Here is a 19354-nt window from a genome sequence, read left to right on the forward strand (position 1 = left end):
TATCCCAATTTTTCCCCAGTTTTTTCCTAATTTTTCCCCATTTTTCCTCAATTTTTCCCCATTTTTCTTAACTTTTTCCCCAAATTTTTTCTTAATTTTTCCCCAATTTTTCCCCATTTTTTCCTAATTTTCCACCAATTTTTTCCTAATTTTCCCCAATTTTTTTCTAAATTTTTCCTCAATTTCCCCCAATTTTTTCTTAATTTTTCCCCAATTTTTCCTCAATTTTCTCCTACTATCCCCCCAATTTTTTTCCAATTTTTCCCCAATTTTCCCCCATTTTTTTCCTAATTTTCCCCAATTTTCTCCTAATTTTCCCCCAATTTATCCCCAATTTTTTCCCAATTTTCCCCAATTTTTCCTTAATTTTTCCCCAATTTTTCCTCAATTTTCTCCTAATATTCCCCCAAATTTTCTCCTAATTTCCCCCCAATTTTTCCCCAATTTTCCCCAATTTTCTCCTAATTTTCCCCCATTTTTTTCCTCTATTTTTCCCCAATTTTTTCCTAATTTTTCCCTAATTTTCCCCCAATTTTCCCACATGTGGGCCCACCAGGGAGGGAGCAGCTCTGATGGATTCTCCTCAGTCCCACTCAGGTTCGTCCCCATCAGCGAATCCCAAATAACCTGGAATTACCCACCCCACTGGATTTGCCCCTTTTGCCTTGGTTTCTGCCACCAAAAATTCAACACCAAAGGTAAAAAAAATCCCAATTTCTTTTGGGGTTTCCCAGTGTGCTGCACTCACCCCTGGCAGATCCCACTCCAGCACATCCCAGCTCCTGCAAAAGAACAAAAACCACCTCCAATTAGCACAGCTTTCCAATAAATATCCAAACATTACAAATTTTGCTTAAATATTGTTTCCATAATTCAGAGAATCCCATTCATGCCATCCCCCTGAGATTAGAGAAGAAATTCAACTTTCTGGTGGGGATAAAGAGCCAGAAAAAAGAGCCCAGAAAAGCTGGGCAGGGTTTGGGTGCTGGGTTCAGAATTTTGGGGGGCACTCAGAGCTGGGCAGAGTTTGGGTGCTGGGTTCAGAATTTTGGGGGGCTCAGGCACTCAGAGCTGAGCAGGGTTTGGGTGCTGGGATTTCAGAATTTTGGGGGGCTCAGGCAGTCAGAGCTGAGCAGGGTTTGGGTGCTGGGTTCAGAATTTTGGGGGGCTCAGACACTCAGAGCTGAGCAGGTTTGGGTGCTGGGTTCAGAATTTTGGGGGGCTCAGGCACTCAGAGCTGAGCAGGTTTGGGTGCTGGGTTCAGAATTTTGGGGGGCACTCAGAGCTGGGCAGGGTTTGGGTGCTGGGTTCAGAATTTTGGGGGGCACTCAGGAAAAGCTGAGCAGGGTTGGGTGCTGGGGTTCAGAATTTTGGGGGGCACTCAGAGCTGAGCAGGGTTTGGGTGCTGGGTTCAGAATTTTGGGGGGCACTCAGAGCTGAGCAGGGTTTGGGTGCTGGGATTTCAGAATTTTGGGGGGCACTCAGAGCTGAGCAGGGTTTGGGTGCTGGGTTCAGAATTTTGGGGGGCACTCAGAGCTGAGCAGGGTTTGGGTGCTGGGTTCAGAATTTTGGGGGGCTCAGGCACTCAGAGCTGAGCAGGGTTTGGGTGCTGGGTTCAGAATTTTGGGGGGCACTCAGAGCCCAGAAAGCTGAGCAGGGTTTGGGTGCTGGGTTCAGAATTTTGGGGGGCACTCAGAACTGAGCAGGGTTTGGGTGCTGGGTTCAGAATTTTGGGGGGCTCAGGCACTCAGAGCTGAGCAGGGTTTGGGTGCTGGGTTCAGAATTTTGGGGGGCACTCAGAGCTGAGCAGGGTTTGGGTGCTGGGTTCAGAATTTTGGGGGGCACTCAGAGCTGAGCAGGGTTTGGGTGCTGGGTTCAGAATTTTGGGGGGCTCAGGCACTCAGAGCTGAGCAGGGTTTGGGTGCTGGGTTCAGAATTTTGGGGGGCACTCAGAGCCCAGAAAGCTGAGCAGGGTTTGGGTGCTGGGTTCAGAATTTTGGGGGGCACTCAGAACTGAGCAGGGTTTGGGTGCTGGGGTTCAGAATTTTGGGGGGCACTCAGAGCTGAGCAGGGTTTGGGTGCTGGGTTCAGAATTTTGGGGGGCACTCAGAGCTGAGCAGGTTTGGGTGCTGGGTTCAGAATTTTGGGGGGCACTCAGAGTGAGGAAAAGCTGAGCAGGGTTTGGGTGCTGGGATTTCAGAATTTTGGGGGGCACTCAGAGCTGAGCAGGTTTGGGTGCTGGGTTCAGAATTTTGGGGGGCACTCAGAGTGAGGAAAAGCTGAGCAGGGTTTGGGTGCTGGGTTCAGAATTTTGGGGGGCACTCAGAGCTGAGCAGGGTTTGGGTGCTGGGTTCAGAATTTTGGGGGGCTCAGGCACTCAGAGCTGAGCAGGGTTTGGGTGCTGGGTTCAGAATTTTGGGGGGCACTCAGAGCTGGGCAGAGTTTGGGTGCTGGGTTCAGAATTTTGGGGGGCTCAGGCACTCAGAGCTGAGCAGGGTTTGGGTGCTGGGATTTCAGAATTTTGGGGGGCTCAGGCAGTCAGAGCTGAGCAGGGTTTGGGTGCTGGGTTCAGAATTTTGGGGGGCTCAGACACTCAGAGCTGAGCAGGTTTGGGTGCTGGGTTCAGAATTTTGGGGGGCACTCAGAGCTGGGCAGGGTTTGGGTGCTGGGTTCAGAATTTTGGGGGGCACTCAGGAAAAGCTGAGCAGGGTTTGGGTGCTGGGGTTCAGAATTTTGGGGGGCACTCAGAGCTGAGCAGGGTTTGGGTGCTGGGTTCAGAATTTTGGGGGGCACTCAGAGCTGAGCAGGGTTTGGGTGCTGGGATTTCAGAATTTTGGGGGGCACTCAGAGCTGAGCAGGGTTTGGGTGCTGGGTTCAGAATTTTGGGGGGCACTCAGAGCTGAGCAGGGTTTGGGTGCTGGGATTTCAGAATTTTGGGGGGCACTCAGAACTGAGCAGGGTTTGGGTGCTGGGTTCAGAATTTTGGGGGGCACTCAGAGCTGAGCAGGGTTTGGGTGCTGGGTTCAGAATTTTGGGGGGCTCAGGCACTCAGAGCTGAGCAGGGTTTGGGTGCTGGGTTCAGAATTTTGGGGGGCACTCAGAGCCCAGAAAGCTGAGCAGGGTTTGGGTGCTGGGTTCAGAATTTTGGGGGGCACTCAGAACTGAGCAGGGTTTGGGTGCTGGGTTCAGAATTTTGGGGGGCACTCAGAGCTGAGCAGGGTTTGGGTGCTGGGTTCAGAATTTTGGGGGGCACTCAGAGCTGAGCAGGTTTGGGTGCTGGGTTCAGAATTTTGGGGGGCACTCAGAGTGAGGAAAAGCTGAGCAGGGTTTGGGTGCTGGGATTTCAGAATTTTGGGGGGCACTCAGAGTTAGGAAAATGCTGAGGTTCAGAATTTTGGGGGCACTCAGAGTGAGGAAAAGCTGAGCAGGTTTGGGTGCTGTGAGTGCCCAGGGGCACCCCTGGCACCGCTGCCTTAGGTCAGGGCTGCTATTTTTAGGCCCGTTAATAAAAAGGATTGCTCATCATTAGAGCGGCTTAGCGGGCACAAATCTCGGGCGAAGGGAGGTGATCCACGCCGCTAATCCCTCACAAATTCCCTAAATCCCAGCTCCAGAACTGGGTTGGAGCCTGGGACCTCTGCTCTCCTCTCTGCACTTGGGATGGCACATTCCTAGATTTGGATTTCCATTTATTTCCCAAAGCTGAGCCCTCCAGCACCACCTAAAGCTGAGCTTAACTGAGCCCAACACTCCTCAGGTGCAGTGTGAAGAGAATTCAATCAGGATTCCATTTCTCAGCCTCTAAACCAGCCCAGGGAAGGATGAGATGTGGGATTAACACAGTCCGGGCAAATCTGCTGCCTGCTCGAAGATTTGAGCGGGTAATGTGGAGATTTTGGGAAATTAGGAGTTTGAAGTGCTGCAGCTAAAGATAAAACCCCTAATCCCTGGGATTCCAAGTGCATGCAAAGGATTCCCTTTATTCCACAGCTGTAAATTTTTATAGGATGCTCAATTTCCCTGGGAGTACTTTGGGTATGGATGGACATGGATGGACATGGATGGGCATGGATGGGTATGGATGGACATGGATGGACATGGATGGACATGGATGGACATAGATGGACATGGATGGACATGGATGGGTATGGATGGGTATGGATGGACATGGATGGACATGGATGGACATGGATGGACATGGATGGGTATGGATGGACATGGATGGACATGGATGGACATGGATGGACATGGATGGACATGGATGGGTATGGATGGACATGGATGGACATGGATGGGTATGGATGGACATGGATGGGTATGGATGGACATGGATGGGTATGGATGGGTATGGATGGACATGGATGGGTATGGATGGGTATGGATGGACATGGATGGACATGGATGGGTATGGATGGACATGGATGGACATGGATGGGTATGGATGGACATGGATGGGTATGGATGGACATGGATGGGTATGGATGGACATGGATGGGTATGGATGGACATGGATGGACATGGATGGACATGGATGGGTATGGATGGACATGGATGGACATGGATGGACATGGATGGGTATGGATGGACATGGATGGACATGGATGGACATGGATGGGTATGGATGGACATGGATGGACATGGATGGACATGGATGGGTATGGATGGACATGGATGGGTATGGATGGACATGGATGGGTATGGATGGACATGGATGGACATGGATGGACATGGATGGACATGGATGGACGTGGATGGACATGGATGGGCATGGATGGGCATGGATGGACATGGATGGACATGGATGGACATGGATGGACATGGATGGACATGGATGGACGTGGATGGACATGGATGGGTATGGATGGACATGGATGGACATGGATGGGTATGGATGGACATGGATGGACATGGATGGACATGGATGGGTATGGATGGGTATGGATGGACATGGATGGGCATGGATGGGCATGGATGGACGTGGATGGACATGGATGGACATGGATGGACATGGATGGACATGGATGGGTATGGATGGACATGGATGGGTATGGATGGGTATGGATGGACATGGATGGGTATTGATGGACATGGATGGGTATGGATGGACATGGATGGGCATGGATGGGTATGGATGGGTATGGATGGACATGGATGGACATGGATGGGTATGGATGGACATGGATGTGTATGGATGGTTTTCCTTGGAGGTTCCCTTACAAGCTTTAATTTCTATTTCTGATGATGAGCAAATTGTTTTTCCTGTTTAACAGGGAATTAATCAGCTGTCAATGGTGGGAATTGAGATTCTCCATCCAGCAATGTTTAATGTGCCCTTCTGGAACAATGCACGGAGAAGAAGGGAAGCCAGCCCTCCCATTTCATCCCTGCCACTCCTGCCCGGCCCCCGGAGCTCAAGGGCTTCGAGGCAGTAATTGGCTCTTGAGAGGAGCTGAACAATGTCCTGCTGCCTCTCCAGCTCCCTCCCGCAGCTGCCTCTGCCTTCCTGCTTTGTGTCCCCAAATGCAATGGTGGCACCTACACTCAGGTCACTCAGATATTCTGGCCTCCAAATTCATTTCCCAGCTGAGGGGCAGCTAAAGCCGGCTGGATCCCTCGCTAATCCCGGCTGGATCCCTCATTAAACCCGCCTGGATCCCTCGCTAATCCCGGCTGGATCCCTCACTAATCCCACCTGGATCCCTCACTAAACCCGGCTGGATCCCTCACTAATCCCGGCTGGATCCCTCACTAATCCCGGCTGGATCCCTCACTAAACCCGGCTGGATCCCTCACTAATCCCGGCTGGATCCCTCACTAGGATCCCTCATTAAACCCGGCTGGATCCCTCGCTAATCCCAGCTGGATCCCTCATTAAACCCGGCTGGATCCCTCGCTAATCCCGGCTGGATCCCTCACTAATCCCACCTGGATCCCTCACTAATCCCACCTGGATCCCTCACTAATCCCGCCTGGATCCCTCGCTAATCCTGGCTGGATCCCTCACTAATCCCGGCTGGATCCCTCACTAAACCCGGTTGGATCCCTCACTATGCCCAGCCCAGGGCAGTGCCAGGCCCAGCCCCCGGGCAAATCCCGGCCCAGGGCTCGGTGCCAGCCGGGTCCAGCCGGGCCAAGCGAGGGCTCGGCGCTCGCTGGATTCTGCAGCTCACACTTCCCGGCACTCCTGGCCTACTTAAACCCTATTTGAAGAGTGGCAAACTCCGGCCCAGCTCACCGGGGCTGCTTTCCTTTCCTTTCCCCTCAGCAACTCGTGGGTTTTATTTTCCCTGGGATATTTTCGCTCTCAGCCCTCCCGTGACAGCGAGGGGCCCCGGGCTTTGGGGCTTTGTCTGTTGTTCAGCTCTCCAAACAGGAAGGCAGCCTAATCCCCAAAGGATGTTTTTCCCCCCTCCTCCGTGCCAGCAGCGCTAATGGCTCCCAAATGTGCCCGGGCCGAGCCCTCCCTACCTGGGCATCAAAGGGAGCACATCTGGAGCAGCTGGAGCCGTGCACAATAAACAGCCACCAAGCCAGAAATGCCTTTTGCTGTTCCTGACAAGAGAGGTCTAAATGTGAGCTCCCTCTGCTCCAGTGCTTCCGGAATATTCCTGCCGAGCGAGCGATCTGATGTGAAAGCCGTTCTTATTTTTGCCCTCCTTCTCCAGACGAGCGAGGAAAGCCAGGCCATTTGCTGCAAGCCCCTCAGCATCTGCTGCTTTGTCAGTTTGAGTTAGCCCAGAAGCGTGCACGGGGGCTGCACTGGGGCTGCTCTGCATCCATCGCTGCTGCTCCTCCAGCACGGATGGAGCAGGGCTGGGCTCTAAACCTCCCCCAGCTCCCTTTCCATCCCTCCTGCAGGAGGTGACACAATCCAGGTGTCACCTGGATTCACTTTTATCCCATCCTTCAGTCCGTGCCTTGTGCAGTTTGCCCTCCTCTAGCTGCAGTTTTAGTTTGGGGATAACGGAGCTGCAGGATGGCCTGGAATGGCTCAGCTCCAGCTGCTGGACCTGAGCAGGGCTTGGAGAACCTTCCTTGGATTGTTCTCCAGAACCATGGCTTTGAAGAACCTTCCTTGGTCAGCTCTCCAGAACCATGGCTTGAAGAACCTTCCTTGGATTGTTCTCCAGATCCATGGCCTTGGAGAGCCTTCCTTGGATTCCTGCAGAACCATGGCCTTGGAGAACCTTCCTTGGACTGTTCTCCAGATCCATGGCTTGAAGAACCTTCCTTGGTCAGTTCTCCAGAACCATGGCTTGAAGAACCTCCCTTGGACTGTTCTCCAGAACCATGGCCTTGAAGAACCTTCTGTTCTCCAGATCCATGGGCTTGAAGAACCTTCCTTGGACAGCTCTCCAGAACCATGGCCTTGAAGAACCTTCCTTGGACTGTTCTCCAGAACCATGGCCTTGGAGAACCTTCCTTGGTCAGCTCTCCAGAACCATGGCTTGAAGAACCTTCCTTGGTCAGCTCTCCAGATCCATGGCTTGAAGAACCTTCTGTTCTCCAGAACCATGGCTTGGAGAACCTTCCCTGGTCAGCTCTCCTCCAGAACCCCACTGAGCTCTCAAGTTTAAAGAAGAAATAAAATGGATCTAAAGCACGCCGGGAATCTTCTTTCCCTTTCCATCCGTGCTTTTTTAAAGGCACAAGGAAAGGGAGCTGGCCTTTAAGCCTTCAATTAATTGAACAAAGATCTCCAAATTGTTCAATTGGTTTCATTAGGAAGTGTATAATAGAATAATAAAGTAAAACAAATGATATAAAGCAGACCCACTAATTAGCTCTACATGATTGATACAGCTTTGGACGAGGCATTTGATCTCCAACAAAATGCAGTTCCTTGTTAAGAGGATTTTTAATTGATGTGCAGAGAGGTATTAGATGATGTTGGAAAATAATTACTCCAAAGCTACTCATGCATTTGGCTGAACATAACAAATGAAGTTTGGGCTCGGGATCTGGCGGAGTGGACGCGTGCTAATTAATAACGAGACGAACGAGCATCTTTTTGCCGGGGCTTTAACCCAGTGTTTACCACGCAATTATTGCCCCATCATGAGCCCGTCACGCCGCGGCAGCGCCGGCCCCGAGGGGCGGGGACAAAAATTCCGGCTCCCAAAGCACGGAATTCCCAGTGGGAATAACAAAAATAAACCCTGAGAGTCCCAGCCTGGCTGGATGGGTCACACTGGGACAGTGAAGGGTGGCCATGTCCTGCTTGGGGTTCCTTGCCAGTCATGGCCCCCAAATCATGGAATTCCCAGTGGGAATAACAAATCCCAGTGGGAATAACAAACACAAACCCTGAGAATCCCAGCTTGGCTGGATGGGTCACACTGGGACAGTGAAGGGTGGCCATGTCCTGCTTGGGGTCCCTTGCCAGTCATGGCCCCCAAATCATGGAATTCCCAGTTGGAATAACAAATCTCAGTGGGAATAACAAATCTCAGTGGGAATAACAATAACAAACCCTGAGAGTCCCAGCCAGGATGGATGGGTCACACTGGGACAGTGAAAGGTGGCCATGTCCTGCTTGGGGTTCCTTGCCAGTCATGGCCCCCAAATCCCGGAATTCCCAGTGGGAATAACAAACACAAACCCTGGAAACCAAAGGAACTCTTCAAACTTTGCTGTTTGAATTCCCAAATTAGATTTTGATTTAGAATGGAGGGACCAAGCCCAGACTTAACCCCTTGTGGTCTGGATGCTGCATTCCCTGCATGGAGGTGCCACCTGGCCAAAGGTGTTTGGAGCTCTTGGAAACCAAAGGAACTCCTCAAACTTTGCTGTTTGAATTCCCAAATTAGATTTTGATTCACAATGGAATGAACAGCACCTGACTTAACCCCTTGGGGTCTGGATGCTCCATTCCCTGTATGGAGGTGCCACCCTGGCCAAAGGTGTTTGGAAACCAAAGGAACTCCTCAAACTTTGCTGTTTGAATTCCAAATTTCCATTTTGATTTAGAACGGAATGAACAGCACCTGACTTAACCCCTTGTGGTCTGGATGCTGCATTCCCTGTATGGAGGTGCCACCCTGGCCAGAGGTGTTTGGAGCTCTTGGAAACCAAAGGAACTCCTCAAACTTTGCTGTTTTAATTCCCAAATCCCATTCTGATTCACAATGGAATGAACAGCACCTGACTTAACCCCTTGGGGTCTGGATGCTGCATTCCCTGCATGGAGGTGTTTGGAGCTCCCCAAACTCCCTGAGCTCCCCAATTTGTCTGGAGCACACGTGCCCCGTTCCCAGACACTCCCAGGGTGACAGCCCGTCGCATTTTGTGCCGGTTTGGTGCCAGGAGTCTCAGTTTTATTTTCCTCCCTGCCAGCAGTGCCTGTGACACTTCCCCGCCGTGCCTTTCTATTTGTGCTCCCATGTGTGTCGGGTGGGTGAGCGTGTTCGAACACTTGTCGCCGGTTTTATTTTTGGAACGACGCCGAGAGGATTTGGGGGAGCTTAATTAAGAGTTTGTGAAGTTTCCTGGAGAAACCAGAAAGGCCCAAAAACCTGCTCCAAAGCGCTTTTCCCCCACTCCCTTCCTCGTTTGCCACCTCCTCCTCCTCCTCTGGTTGATCAATCTGTTAATTAATGGTGTTTATTCTCCCGCCTGAGCCGTGCCTCGGCGATTATATGATTAGGCAGCGATGATGATAACGCATGTGGGAAAAGGTATTTATTGTGTGTGTGGGCTCCCCCATCTCTATGGAAACAGGCAAATATTTGTCACCGTGGCAGGGGTGTTCAATCAAGCCCCAATTATTGCTTTGTGGAGCCCCTGAAGTTTTGGAGAATTTGGGAACAGACTCATGGAGGTGGTGGCCAGGCCTAAAGTTTGAGGAATATTTTGTAAATAATCCATAAACTCATGGAGTGTCCTGAGCTGGTGGAGCTTCTCCATCATTCCCTGCTGGAGGAGCCCCATTGGTGCCCAGCAATTTGTCACCATGCATGGGGAATGTTCAATCAAGCACTAATTAATGCTTTGTGAGACCCCTGAACCTCTGGACAATTTGGGAACAGACTCATGGAGGTGGTGGCTGGACTGAGCTCTTGACCAGACTCAAGGTTTAAGGAATATTTTGTAAATAATCCATTGCAAGGATTGGAAATAATCCATTGCAAGGATAGTAAATAATCCATTGCAAGGATTGGAAATAATCCCCCGTGCCGTCACCTTTACCTGCAAACGTGCTGATCCCGTTTTCTCCTCTCAGCTGCCTCCTCTGGGAGTTTATTCCATTCTTCCTGAGGAAAAAATAAAAAATAAAATGCATTTATTATAAGACCAAGGATGCACGCTTCACACAAAATGAAAGAGGGGAAAACATCCCGTGAGCAGAAAAGGAACTTTTATTGTCTTGAATCGCTGTCCTGCTTTAGCCACACTTAACAGACAGGAAAATGTTGTTAAATAACATTAATTTAACACTTCATTATCCACAGGAGCCAGGGAAATCACAGCATTTCTCCTGCTTAAAGCAGGTGCTTCAAACAGGTCCCCACCTCATTTCCCACGTTCCAGGGATGCTTGGGAATTCCTGGGATCTGCTGTTGGATTTGTCCCACACACCAGCGCTAATTAGGGCCCATTGATCCCACAAAGGCAGCCCTAATGAGGGCCTAATTAAAGCCAGTGTGTCCCACAAAAAGCGCTGCAAACACACCTTGGCTCCGCCCCCGCTGCTGCCGCTGCGCCTCTTTCAACATTTATGAGCCCTCATGAATATGCAAATGAGAGCTAATGGCTGCCGAGCGGGGCTGAGTTAATATTTCATACTGGGATGGGGTGATGGGATAATGGGATAATGGGATGGGATGGGATGGGATAATGGGATGGGATGGGATGGGATGGGATGGGATGGGATGGGATGGGATAATGGGATGGGATACTGGGATGGGATGGGATAATGGGATGGGATACTGGGATGGGATGGGATAATGGGATGGGATACTGGGATGGGATGGGATAATGGGATGGGATACTGGGATGGGATGGGATGGTGGGATGGGATACTGGGATGGGATGGGATGGGATAATGGGATAATGGGATACTGGGATGGGATATGATGGGATGGGATGGGATGGGATGGAATAATGGGATGGGATAACGGGATGGGATGGGATCCATGGGATGGCATGGCATGGGATGGGACGGCATGGGATAATGGCATGGCATGGCATGGCATGGCATAGGATAATGGGATGGGATGGCATGAGATAATGGGATGGCATGGCATGGGATAATGGCATGGGATAATGGCATGGGATAATGGGATGGCATGGGATAATGGCATGGCATGGCATGGGATAATGGCATGGCATGGCATAGGATAATGGGATGGCATGGCATGGGATAATGGGATGGCATGGCATGGGATAATTACATGGCATGGCATGGGATGGGATAATGGCATGGGATGGGAGCAGCCCCGTGCCCGTCAGCCTGGGCCAATTAGCGCCCTTCATTAACGAATCCCCCATTACAATAAGGCCCAGTTTGGGTTGGCTGTTTGGGCTGAGCACTGTGGGCAGTGGGATCAGAGCTCCGGACGGACACACTGCCACATTCCCAAGGATCCCTGTGTGGGAACACCCAGCGTTCTGCTGGAACCTTCTGGAACCCTGAGGAACCCCGAGCATTTCCCTGCAGATCCCGAGGATCCCTTCCCAGGCTGGAGATTGATTTTTGTGCGTTTTGAGGAAATAAAAAAAGGGATCATTTCCTCTTTCCCCACCTTAATAAAAGATAAAGCAGCGCCATCATCGCTGCCACAATCTCGGGCTTGAGCCATGTTGATAATCTCCTTTTGATGCTAATTAATTACAAGTCATCATAAAAAAACAAATGAAAAGCACTAGAGTTGCAGCAGGGATTTTTTTTTTTTATGCTTATGAAATAATGCATCTTTATGCATTTGTTTATTTGCCACGGCAAAAAAAAATGTCATTTATATTCATAAGCAAACAGCTCCAAGCTCCAGCTGCTTTTCCCTTTTTTTCCCTTTTTTTGGCAAATCCCAAATAAAACTCTCGGAGGGATTGGGATTGCTTTGGGAATGGGGGTTCATGTCCATCCAGAATGGTTGAAAAAAATGGCAAATCCCAAATCAAACCCTCCAAGGGATTGGGATTGGTTTGGGATTGGGAATGGGGATTGAAAACATCCATCCAGAACCACTCCAGCCAATCCCAGGAGGAATTCTGAAGGAAATGGGGAAATGGGAATCCTGTTGGCCATGGGATCGTCCCTTAAGGCCTCGCTTCCCGTTTGGGGATGGCTCATCTGCATATTTTATGCTAATGAGCAGGGCGGAGATAAGGATCTGCAGTGCCACAGCAGAGGTTTTTTGTTAATCAAGCGCTGCAGAATTAACAGGGAATTAGCAGGGCTGCAGTAATTGCCTTGTTAGATGGAAATGAAGCCCTGCTCACACACATGGCATGTGCAGCTGACTCACTGCTCCTGGCACACCGAGGTTGCTGTCAGAATTTTATTTTATTTTATTTTATTTTATTTTATTTCATTTTATTTTATTTTATTTTATTTTATTTTATTTCATTTTATTTTATTTTATATTGGGATATTTATGGCCCCATTCAGCCCTACAGAGGAGGGGATTTGCACGTGCTAAGGGCTCCTACAAATCTCCCCTACCCTTTTCCTGCAAAAGGGCAGCACAACAATAATGGGGAAATTTATGTCCCAAAGCATCTGTACTGCAGAGCTGGGCAAATTCCTCATACTTCTGCCACCACTGAGATCCCTGAAATCCCAGCAGGATTCTGGGCTGGAGATGCTGAGAATCCCAGCAGGATATTCCTGAAATCCCAGCAGGATCCTGGGCTGGAGATCCCTGAATTCCCAGCAGGATATTCCTGAAATCCCAGCAGGATCCTGGGCTGGAGATCCCTGAATTCCCAGCAGGATATTCCTGAAATCCCAGCAGGATTCTGGGATGGAAATCCCTGAAATCCCAGCAGGATTCTGGGCTGGAGATCCCTGAAATCCCAGCAGGACTCTGGGCTGGAGATCCCTGAAATCCCAGCAGGATATTCCTGAAATCCCAGCAGGATCCTGGGATGGAAATCCCTGAAATCCCAGCAGGATATTCCTGAAATCCCAGCAGGATTCGGGGCTGGAGATCCCTGAAATCCCAGCAGGATATTCCTGAAATCCCAGCAGGATATTCCTGAAATCGCAGCAGGATCCTGGGCTGGAGATCCCTGAAATCCCAGCAGGATATTCCTGAAATCCCAGCAGGATATTCCTGAAATCGCAGCAGGATCCTGGGATGGAAATCCCTGAAATCCCAGCAGGATGCTGGGCTGGAGATCCCTGAAATCCCAGCAGGATATTCCTGAAATCCCAGCAGGATATTCCTGAAATCCCAGCAGGATTCTGGGCTGGAGATCCCTGCAATCCCAGCAGGATATTCCTGAAATCCCAGCAGGATTCTGGGCTGGAGATCCCTGAAATCCCAGCAGGATCCTGGGCTGGAGATCCCTGAAATCCCAGCAGGATTCTGGGCTGGAGATGCTGAGAATCCCAGCAGGATATTCCTGAAATCCCAGCAGGATTCTGGGCTGGAGATCCCTGAAATCCCAGCAGGATATTCCTGAAATCCCAGCAGGATTCTGGGCTGGAAATCCCTGAAATCCCAGCAGGATCCTGGGATGGAGATCCCTGAAATCCCAGCAGGATATTCCTGAAATCCCAGCAGGATCCTGGGATGGAGATGCCTGAAATCCCAGCAGGATATTCCTGAAATCCCAGCAGGATTCTGGGCTGGAAATCCCTGAAATCCCAGCAGGATATTCCTGAAATCCCAGCAGGATTCTGGGCTGGAGATCCCTGAAATCCCAGCAGGATTCTGGGCTGGAGATCCCTGAAATCCCAGCAGGATTCTGGGCTGGAGATCCCTGAAATCCCAGCAGGATTCTGGGCTGGAGATCCCTGAAATCCCAGCAGGATTCTGGGCTGGAGATCCCTGAAATCCCAGCAGGATCCTGGGATGGAGATGCCTGAAATCCCAGCAGGATATTCCTGAAATCCCAGCAGGATTCTGGGCTGGAAATCCCTGAAATCCCAGCAGGATATTCCTGAAATCCCAGCAGGATCCTGGGCTGGAGATCCCTGAAATCCCAGCAGGATCCTGGGCTGGAAATCCCTGAAATCCCAGCAGGATATTCCTGAAATCCCAGCAGGATTCTGGGCTGGAGATCCCTGAAATCCCAGCAGGATATTCCTGAAATCCCAGCAGGATTCTGGGCTGGAGATCCCTGAAATCCCAGCTGGATATTCCTGAAATCCCAGCAGGATTCTGGGATGGAAATCCCTGAAATCCCATCAGGATTCTGGGCTGGAGATCCCTGAAATCCCAGCAGGATTCTGGGCTGGAGATCCCTGAAATCCCAGCAGGATATTCCTGAAATCCCAGCAGGATATTCCTGAAATCCCAGCAGGATCCTGGGCTGGAGATCCCTGAAATCCCAGCAGGATATTCCTGAAATCCCAGCAGGATCCTGGGCTGGAGATCCCTGAAATCCCAGCAGGATCCTGGGCTGGAAATCCCTGAAATCCCAGCAGGATATTCCTGAAATCCCAGCAGGATTCTGGGCTGGAGATCCCTGAAATCCCAGCAGGATATTCCTGAAATCCCAGCAGGATTCTGGGCTGGAGATCCCTGAAATCCCAGCAGGATTCTGGGCTGGAGATCCCTGAAATCCCAGCAGGATTCTGGGATGGAAATGCCTGAAATCCCAGCAGGATATTCCTGAAATCCCAGCAGGATTCTGGGCTGGAGATCCCTGAAATCCCAGCAGGATATTCCTGAAATCCCAGCAGGATATTCCTGAAATCCCAGCAGGATCCTGGGCTGGAGATCCCTGAAATCCCAGCAGGATTCTGGGCTGGAGATCCCTGAAATCCCAGCAGGATTCTGGGCTGGAGATCCCTGAAATCCCAGCAGGATTCTGGGATGGAAATGCCTGAAATCCCAGCAGGATCCTGGGATGGAAATCCCTGAATTCCCAGCAGGATATTCCTGAAATCCCAGCAGGATATTCCTGAAATCCCAGCAGGATTCTGGGCTGGAGATCCCTGAAATCCCAGCAGGATTCTGGGATGGAAATCCCTGAAATCCCAGCAGGATATTCCTGAAATCCCAGCAGGATATTCCTGAAATCCCAGCAGGATTCTGGGATGGAAATCCCTGAAATCCCAGCAGGATATTCCTGAAATCCCAGCAGGATCCTGGGATGGAAATCCCTGAAATCCCATCAGGATTCTGGCCTGGTGGGTTCAACCCTGTGGATTTCCCTGCAATAAACCCTGAAAGAGTTGAGGGAGGTTGTCCAAGAGTTTCTCCCCAAGAGTTTCTCACCCATCCCATGGCAAGGGATGAGCAGCTCCTTGGATTTGCCCTAAAAACTCCAATTTTTGGGATCTGTGGCCGCCAAGGGCACTGAATCCCGGAGCCAGGGCCGTGTTTCACCCCGAGCTGGGAGCTGGAGGCTGAGGATGAGTGGTTGTGGCATTTTTGATGTTTCCATGGGGATTGCTATAGAAACAACTCTGCTACCCCTTCATTTATTAATTTACTTTGTTAAGGAACCAAAGGTAAACCACAGCTCCAAAGAAACAATGCCTTGAAAGGGATTTTTTTTTTTTTTTTTCCCAGAGAAAGGCCTTGAGTTTGTGTTTGAAGCACAACATTTGCAGCTCATTTATCTGATGCAGGGCCCCAAAGGGCGCTCAGAGAATTTCATTTTCAGCCCTCCGTGGTTTTTTTAAGGATTTTAAAATTGTAAGGATTTTAAGGATTGCTCCAAGCCCCAGTGTTCAGCCTGTGCCACCCTCCCAGCTGGGGTTTAATTGCCAATATCCCATCCAAACTCTCCTTTTCCATCTGCCACCCCTGCCCTCCCTTTGTCCCAAACTCCTGAACACAACTCCTTCTGCTCGGATGTTTTTGGCAATGCACTGAACAAACTCTGTCCCAATTGAGGATTTCTGGAAAGCTGTCACTTCCCAACCCCCTGGTGTCATTTATGGATTTTATGGTTGGAGAGGCTGGGGAAAGGAGGGATTTCAAATTCCCTGTTTTCATGGTGATGGTGAAGCGCCTGTGAAGTGGGAAGCCATGGGAGCAGGGCAGGAGCAGGGCAGGAGCAGGAGCAGGGAAGGAACATGAGGAGCTGTCCCTGCTGTCCCTGTGTCCTTGCTGTCCCTGTGTCCCCCTGTCCCTGCTGTCCCCCTGTCCCTGTGTCCCCCTGTCCCTCTGTCCCTGCCCTGTCCCCCTGTCCCTGTGTCCCCCTGTCCCTGTGTCCCTGCTGTCCCTGGTGTCCCCCTGTCCCTGTGTCCCTGCTGTCCCTCTCCTGTGCCCCTGTCCCTGTGTCCCCCTGTCCCCCTGTCCCTGCTGTCCCCCTGTCCCTGCTGTCCCTGCTGTCCCTGTGTCCCTGTGTCCTTGCTGTCCTTGCTGTCCCTGTGTCCCCCTGTCCCTCTCCTGTCCCTGGTGTCCCCCTGTCCCTGCCCTGTCCCTGCCCTGTCCCCCTGTCCCTGTGTCCCCCTGTCCCTGTGTCTCTGCTGTCCCTGGTGTCCCTGTGTCCCCCTGTCCCGAGTGTCCCTTGTGTCCCCCTGTCCCTGTGTCCCTGGTGTCCCTGTGTCCCCCTGTCCATCCCCTGTCCCTGCCCTGTCCCCCTGTCCCTGCCTTGTCCCCGTGTCCCCCTGTCCCTCTCCTGTCCCCCTGTCCATCTCCTGTCCCCCTGTCCCTCTGTCCCTGCCCTGTCCCTGCTGTCCCTGTGTCCCTGCTGTCCCTGTGTCCCCCTGTCCCTCTCCTGTCCCCCGTCCCTGCCCTGTCCCCCTGTCCCTGTTGTCCCTGTGTCCCCCTGTCCCTGTGTCCCCCTGTCCCTGTGTCCCCCTGTCCCTGCCTGGGCAGCACAGGCCGCGGTGTCACCCACCCACCCACGAGTGACCGTGGGCAGCCCTGGTGGCAGCTGCGCTTCCTGCGCTGCCGGCCGGGCTCCAGCACCGAGCTCCCCTCGTTTGTCAATAATTGGAGCTCCCCTCGTTTGTCAATAATTGGAGCTCTCCTCGTTTGTCAATAATTGGAGCGCTCCTCGTTAGTCAGTAATTGGGCAGTGATTTCCTTTGGCAGCGCTGCAGCAGCTTCCTGTTCAACAGACCTGCCAATGGCGCTGCTGTGGGCACCAGGCCCTGGGCTGAGCCTCTGGGAACCGGCCCAGCTCTGATTCCTGGTGGCTTCATCCACGAGTGATTATCAGCAATAATGCATGGCAATGGAATGGGGCTGTTATTGATGGCTCTGAGAGGGGGGAGCTGGGATCCCACTCTGCTCACAGCTCCTGGCTTCCTTAATGGGAATGGGATGGGATGGGATGGGATGGGATGGGATGGGATGGGAATGGGATGGGATGGGATGGGATGGGATGGGATGGGATGGGATGGGATGGGATGGGATGGGATGGGATGGGATGGGATGGGATGGGATGGGAATGGGAATGGAATGGGATGGGATGGGATGGGAATGGGAATGGGAATGGGATGGGATGGGATGGGATGGGATGGGATGGGAATGGGATGGGATGGGATGGGATGGGAATGGGAATGGAATGGGATGGGATGGGATGGGAATGGGAATGGGAATGGGAATGGGATGGGATGGGATGGGATGGGGATGGGATGGGATGGGGATGGGATGGGATGGGGATGGGATGGGATGGGATGGGATAATGGGATGGGATGGGATGGGATGGGATGGGATGGGATGGGATGGCAATGGGGCTGTTATTGATGGCTCTGACAGGTGGGAGCTGGGATCCCACTCTGCTCACAGCTCCTGGGTTCCTTGATGGGAATGGGAAATGTGGTGTTCCAAAAAGACACCAAAAATAGCATTTTTGGTCACTTGCATTTAATGGATCAGGAGATTTTGGGGAAAAAAAGTGGCACCAAAAATGGCATTTTTGGTCACTTGCAGTCTATGCATCAGAGAGATTTTGGGGAACAAAAGTGGCACCAAAAATGGCATTTTTAGTCATTGGCAGTCTATGAATGAGAGAGATTTTTGGGGAGGAGTTCATACAAAATTTGCATTTTTGGTCACTTGCAGTCTATGGATCAGAGAGATTTTTGGGGAGGAGTTCATACAAAATTTGCATTTTTGGTCACTTGCAGTCTATGGATCAAGAAGATTTTTGGGGAGGAGTTCATACAAAAATTTGCATTTTTGGTCCCTTGCAGCCCATGGATCATGGAGATTTTGGGGAAAAGCTCTCTTCCCCAACAAGCCCCCCAAATCCCCCTGCTCCCATCCCCCTTGCCCATTCCCAGCCTTTGCCGGGCGGTTTCCATGGCGATGCCTCGCCTCAATAGGCTCCTTGTGAACTTGTTTACCATCCCAATTAGAACATTTCCCCAACGCCGGCTCCTTTCTGACAGCTCCGTGTCTCCCATCTGTGCCTGAGCCCGCAGACAATGGGCCCTGATTCCAAACCGGGAATGTGAGCTGTGTAACACCGAAATCCCCCCTCAGGAAAATCTGATTTGTCACAAAAACACATGGAAAAGCTAAGAGAAACCAGAGGATTTCACACACCTTGGGGTGGATCCCTCGATCCTGGCAGCCCAAAGCATTTCAGGCTTTTTGCTGTTCCCAAAGGAAGAAGTTCTGGAAGTTTCTCTGGCAGGGCTGGGTGCAGATGATGAAGGGGAAGCTGATAAAGGTCCCTTGTCTGTGGAGCTGGAAAAGAAAGGAGGAAAAAAGGGAAATGTGGCGGCTGCCAAGGCTGACTCAACCCCAAACAACTCCAAATAACTGCGGGCTCTCAATGGCTCCTTTATGAGCTGCCAAAGAGCTTTGTGGGCACCTCACCCGACAGACAGACAGATTGGCTGTCTGTCCTTGCCCAGCAAGGCTGCAAAATCCCAAATTCCCAGGGAATGCTTGTCCCCAGGAATGCAGCGTGGATTTATCCTCCCAGCACCATTCCTCTCTCTTTTTTCCCTCATTTCCACCCCATTCCTCTCTCTCTCTAATTCCAATTTACAATCCTGGAACAGCAGCTGAGGGAATTTTTGTTTGTGAGTGGCAAACAAAACCCCAAATCCCTGTGGGACACAGATCCTGGAGCTCAAACCCCAAATCCCTGTGGGACACAGATCCTGGAGCTCAAACCCCAAATCCCTGTGGGACACAGATCCTGGAGCTCCAAATCCCTGTGGGACACAGATCCTGGAGCCCCAAATCCCTGTGGGACACAGATCCAGGAGCTCAAACCCCAAATCCCTGTGGGACACAGATCCAGGAACCCCAAATCCCTGTGG

General features: G+C 51.3%; 1 long non-coding RNA gene across 1 annotated transcript; it reads right to left on the reverse strand.

Annotated features, from left to right (window-relative positions):
* Positions 1–521: 521 nt before the first annotated feature.
* On the reverse strand, positions 522–18970 carry LOC141727224 (uncharacterized). The gene is made up of 3 exons (XR_012578276.1): positions 18627–18970; positions 10189–10253; positions 522–782 (listed from the first exon to the last, which is right to left on the reverse strand). It is a non-coding gene; the product is annotated as an uncharacterized LOC141727224 (long non-coding RNA).
* Positions 18971–19354: the final 384 nt, after the last annotated feature.

This window comes from Zonotrichia albicollis, chromosome Z (genome assembly GCF_047830755.1).
Source record: "Zonotrichia albicollis isolate bZonAlb1 chromosome Z, bZonAlb1.hap1, whole genome shotgun sequence".
Lineage (NCBI taxonomy): Eukaryota > Metazoa > Chordata > Aves > Passeriformes > Passerellidae > Zonotrichia > Zonotrichia albicollis.